Raw genomic sequence first — 6,000 nt, forward strand, 5'->3', positions numbered from 1 at the left:
AAAACAGAAATTCACATAAAAAATAGAATTAGACCCTGGACAATGTTCCTAAATGGTTAGAGCACTGGCTCATGCTCCAAAGGAGCTCAGGTTCAATTCCTGGTCAAGAGTATGTACCTGGGTTGCAGGTTCGATCCCCAGCTTCAGTTGATAGGAAGGTGCATGTGGGAGGCAACTAATCAATGTGTCTTTCTCACATCTCTCTCTCTCTCCCTCCCCCACCCCTCCCATTCTCCCTCCCTCCCTTCCACTTTCTCTAGGAAAAATAATCAATGGAAAAATATCCTCAGGTGAGGATTAACAAAAAAAATGACTTCGTTTGCTTTTCTTCAGCATGGTAATTGCCTCTACTATAATTATTGTCTAAAGATCCATGAAGAAGACACAAAGAATATTTCTGATTTTATTGAAAATATAATAAAACCAACATATACATTAATGTATTCTTTCATTCAACAAGCATTTATTGAGTAATACTTTGTGTTTGGCATTGTACTATGTATTGTGAAGAGACAGGAGGATAAAACAGTCTTTATTTTCCAGGATTCAGCAATAGAGTTTTAAAAAATGAAGTGTACATACCTTGTTGAAAGTGAAGATGTCTAAGCTGAGTTTTAAAGAATAAATAGTTCTTTGAAGACAGGGGAGTTAAAGGCAGAGTATTCTAGGTAGTGGGTCAGGCGGAATAAAGGCACAAAATTGAAAAACAACATAAGTACACCAAGAAATATGAGTTCAAAATTGCTGGAGTGTGAAGTTAAAGCAGGGCTCAGCAGAATATGGCAATAAGAGGTAGACCGGTCTCAGATCACAGAGAGCTGTGTATATCAGAAGGATCATGTGACTACAACATGAAGAATTGTCTTGAAGAGCCAAAACTGTTCTCAAGGAAAATGGTTAGGAGGCTGTTTGAGGAACCCAGAAAAGGTATAAGGACATTAACTAGGGCAGTAGAAGAAGCTAGATCCAATGTTTGAATCCCAACTCGCTCTACGTTGCACATGCTCCTCAGCTCCCTATGATTTGATTCCATCTGTGAAGTTGATGTAATAGGTTCGCAAGAATTAAATACTATCATCCCATTTGGCAAAAGAAATAAAGATGCATTAGAGGGCACATATTAAATAAATATATGGAAGTTAATTAATAGAACATGATGACTGATTTAGTATAGGAACTGAGAGAGGGGTGAGGTTTTTCAAAATGACCCCCATGTTTCAATTATGGAGACTATTAATTGATATAGAGAGCACAGGAAGAGAAAATGGTACAGTGAAGACAATAAGGTCTATGTCTTATAATGGAATTTGAAATAGATCCAGATGAAAATGTCTAGCAAGCATTAGACATGTGGATATTGAATGCAGGAGAGAAAGCTGGGTAGGAGATGCAGATACAGAAATCATGAGCATTTAGGTTTTCATCAAAACTTAAGAATGAAGGAGTGTCACAGGAGTGTGACAGGCTGAATAATGATCTCCAGATCCTAATGCCTGGAATTTATGAATGTTACTTTATGTGGCAAAAAGGTATTTATATATGTGGTTAAATTAAAAGAATTGAGATACAGAGATTATGCTGGATTATTGAGGAAAATCAATATTGTAACCACAGGGTCCTTATAAGGAGAATGCAGGAGGAATCAGAGTTGAAGGAGAAGGTTATGACAGAATCAGAGATATGAGTGATGTGTTTGAAGATGGAGAAGGAGACCAAGCGCATGAGAACAAGTAGTTACTAAAAGCTGGAAGACACCAGAAACATATCCTCTCCCCATCACCTCCAGCCCTTGCAACACCTTGACTTTAGTCCAGTGAAACTGATCTTGCAACATCTGACCTCCAAAACTCTAAAAGGATGAATTTGTGTTGTTTTAAGCCACTAAGTTTGTAGTCATTTATTACATCAGCAACAGGAAACATACATAGAAAGGATATAGTGAAAATAAAAACAAACAAAAATACTTGAGCAACACCAACATCTAAGAAGGACAGCTTTCAGATGGGAGAGAGAATGGTGTGACAAGGACTAGGGAGAATTAAAAGAATGTCATGCCAAAGAATTTTCAGAATGTAGGGCTCAATATTTAAACATGGCAAAGTAGTTCAATAATACCATTTTTAATGGAAAATATTCTTAGGGTTTTGCAATTAGAAAACTTTGGGAAACTTAGAGTAGTTTTAGTGATGACTAGAAGTCAGTTTGCAATGAGTTGGAGATATCAGGTATAGACTGTTTTATTCTCTACCCTTATTTCCACTGGAGATAATATAAAATAAATGCATATCCCCCAACTACTCCAACAAGTGATAATCAACAAATAAAGGCCCAATTATCCAGTCAAATACTGTAAGAGAGTAGAGGAATTTGAACATGTGCACAATAAGAATCTGTAGAAGAGGGAAAAAGAAGAAGAAGAGGACAAAGATGAAGATCAAGATGAAGACAAAGAAGGAGGAGGAGGAGGAGGAGGAGGAGGAGGAGGAGGAGGAGGAGGAGGAGGAGGAGGAAGAGGAGGAGGAAGAGGAGGAGAAGAAAGTCGTACAATATAGAGAGATGTATAGAAAAGACATTAAGTTCATAGCAGTAAAAATTTAAAAAAACAATTGGTAAGGAGTACAACCCTGAGATACCCAAAATTAACTATGAAAGAAGAAAAAAAGAAGTGGATGTCTTGAAGACCTTAATACTAGGAGTAAAGCAGGCAGTATTGAATAAGAATTAAGTGACTGTATCTGGTTTAACCAGCTAGGATGATGGTTAAAGAAAAGTGGAAAAATAGCTATGGGTGGTGATATTTAAGTGTTGAAAATATCGGTACTAATTAGGTAAAGAAAAATACAGTCACGTTCCACATAATATTTTCGTCAACAACAGACTGCATATATGACGATGGTTCCATAAGATTATAACGAAGCTGAATTTCCACTAAGAAATGTAAGGATATGTGGTTCAGGCGGGTTTTTTTTTTTTTTTCTCTCTCTCTAACAGCAGCAATATCTTTGGGGCTTGGCAATAGAGTCCCTTAATTTTGACAGATCACCTCCTAATCAGTCAGCCAGTGGTCTGTTTAAGCACAGAGTAGGTATCTCAGCATTTCATACTTAGAAGGCACTAGAACCCTCCCAGATCTAGCTGATGGTCTTCAGCTTTGTTGAGGACTTAAGATCCTGTACAAAGACACAGGTCCACAAGAGCTACCTTAACGGGTATTAAGTGCCACTGCCACTTTAATAAAAGTTTTCTGTGATAGTGTGGAGCCAGCCTGACCCTGTACTTTGGAAATATTTTCAAGTTATAGTGCTGTAAAGCATAGATAAGTTTTATTTCTTCCACCAATTCAATGCCAGAGAGAGCCCTTTGTGCCAGATAGAGTCAATAAAACCAAAAACAAACTTCCAAAGTAAAAAAATTGAATCTTGCCCTAGCCAGTTTATCTCAGTGGTTAGAGCATAGGCCTGTGAATCAAAGGGTCATGGGTTCTATTCCGGTCAAGGGCACCTACCTCGGTTGCAGGCTCAATCCCTGGTCCCAATTGGGGCACCTGTGGGAAGCAACCAGTCGATGTGTCTCTCACATCAATGTTTCTCTCTCTCTGTCTCTCCCCATCCCTTCCATTCTCTAAAAAGTCAATGGAAAAAATATCCTCTGGTGAGGATTAACAATACACAGTATATTCCTGAGTACTACACCACCTCCATGTTATACACCCTCTTTTTTTATGATTACCACCAAGTTCCGTAATCTGACCACTGCACCAACAAGCAACAGCCAAAATCACATTGCCATGACAACCCCCTATGTTCCTTTATCTCTGCATTTTGGTTTCTTATTTCTACTGATCCTCAGGCCACCTTTCACTCCCTCTTGACAGTCACTATTGTGGTGATCTGTGCCTTAATCAGCCAGTTGCTCCTTGATTATTTCCAATCAATCCAGCCCACATTCCCGTTTGTAGAGCAGCATTGACAGTTCAATGTTCTACTTCTGACACTGTCAGAAAGAAACAGGGGGAGGCCTTGTGTGACCCGTTTATGTAGGGTACAGCAATGTCCTAGGCCTCACATTCACTCACCACTCACTCACTGACTCACCCAAAGCAACTTCCAGTCCTTAAGTGCCCCATGGTAAGTGTCCTATAGCAGGTATACCAGTTTTTATCTTTTAAACTGTATATTTACTCTGTTTGTTCTACATTTAGATATGTTTAGATACACAAATACTTACATAATTACTTACAGTATTCAGTATAGTAATATACTCACAGGTTTGTAGCCTAGAGCAATAGGCTGTACCATGTAACCTAGGTGTGTAAGCTACATTTGTGTACTTGCAGTCGATGATGGTCACTTAATGACCATCACCTAACAATATATTTCTCAGGATATATCCCATCATTAAGAAACCCATGACTGTAGTTAAATATGGAAGTGTAAAAATGATAAAATGTGGCAAACAATTACAGGAGTAGCCTGAATAATTAGTGAAAATAGTACTTGTGATAGAAGTACTTATGGCAGTACTTTTTCAGATTAAAATCTTGAAGGAAGGAGAGATAAAGAATAATAAATTCTGTCCCAAGAAATAAATATCAAAACATAATTCAGCCATTTGAAAAATTAGCATGATGGTCTATCAATGATTTGTCAAGTCTCTAGCACCTGTGTCTACCAAAAGAAGCATTATAGGAGAAATATCTGGCTTGGAGTAGATATTTTCCATCTTATCTTTTGACTTTCATAATATTGGTATGCCCTATATTTCATGCCAATTTATTTCCTAAGCCACTGTAAAAATTCTGTTCTGTTTAAAAAACACTCCAAAATATGACTTAGATTTCATAGAGAATTTTAAATACTGTATGAGTCAGTCCTCAAATTCATACCCAGCTAGTCTACCCCTGAAAACTGTGCTTTGACTATTAAAATGTCTTCGAAATTTAAAGGGTATCCATAGACCATCACAACTTACAGTGCTAAACAAAGGAATAGCAACAGAGAGAAAAATATACCTTTTTATACAAAGTTGATTGGCATATGAATTCATTTGTATCATTTGTATGACATGACATAACCTCATTAAAGATGGGAAGGGAAAGAGGAATTTACCTAATTAACTTAGGAAGATGGTGTTTTGACGAAACCTGTAAGACTAAAAACCAAAAAATGTACATGAACACAGTGTGCTAGTTAGCAAATCAGTTTCTCATAGGAGTATCCATTAAAAATTCTGGAAGTACTTTATATACTTACTAGGATTGAAAAAGTAAGTGAATAAATGCTAGATAAATAGGATTTAGGTTTCTTACTATCAGAACAAGAAATTACAAATAAGTAAGAGGAAAGTGTAGGCTAATCCCTGTGGTATGTTTAACAGAGACAAATGATAGATGATAGATGATAGATAGATAGATAGATAGATAGATAGAGTATAGAACCTATATATCTTTGGTATGCATACACATATTTCACAGCTCTGCCTTCAGAGAGAGCCTAGAGGCAATGATACCCCAACAATAAGCACACTCAGTACTCAGATCTTGGTTTCAAAACACAATTTTCCAATAAAAGGAACTAGGAATCCTTGGAGAAATGGCTGACTCTAGGACTGGTACAGGGAAAATATGAGTCTTCTAGAGCATCTTCTAGATGTGCTAGAAAGTAAAGGAGCATAAAATTGAAAATAAATAAATAGGGGGTATGTATGTCAAAAGGACACTGGAAGTTTTTTGAGAGCTCCCAAAGACCAAAATTGGAAGGATTTGAAGAAAAATAATGTATTATTAGACTATAACCCAAAGTATAAGATAAATATCCATAAGCCCATACCTGATACAAATAAATTAGCAAATAAATAAATACATGAAAATAAGATGCAAGTTATTCTTACAGAAAAATTCCAAAAATATATGTAGTTACTCCTCCCTCCAAGAGATGGAGCTTAATCTCAGTCTCCCCTTTCCCATACCAAGGCACACACATGCCTAGTGTGGACGAACCT

The sequence above is a fragment of the Plecotus auritus genome, assembly GCF_963455305.1.
Source record: "Plecotus auritus genome assembly, chromosome: 9".
NCBI lineage: Eukaryota > Metazoa > Chordata > Mammalia > Chiroptera > Vespertilionidae > Plecotus > Plecotus auritus.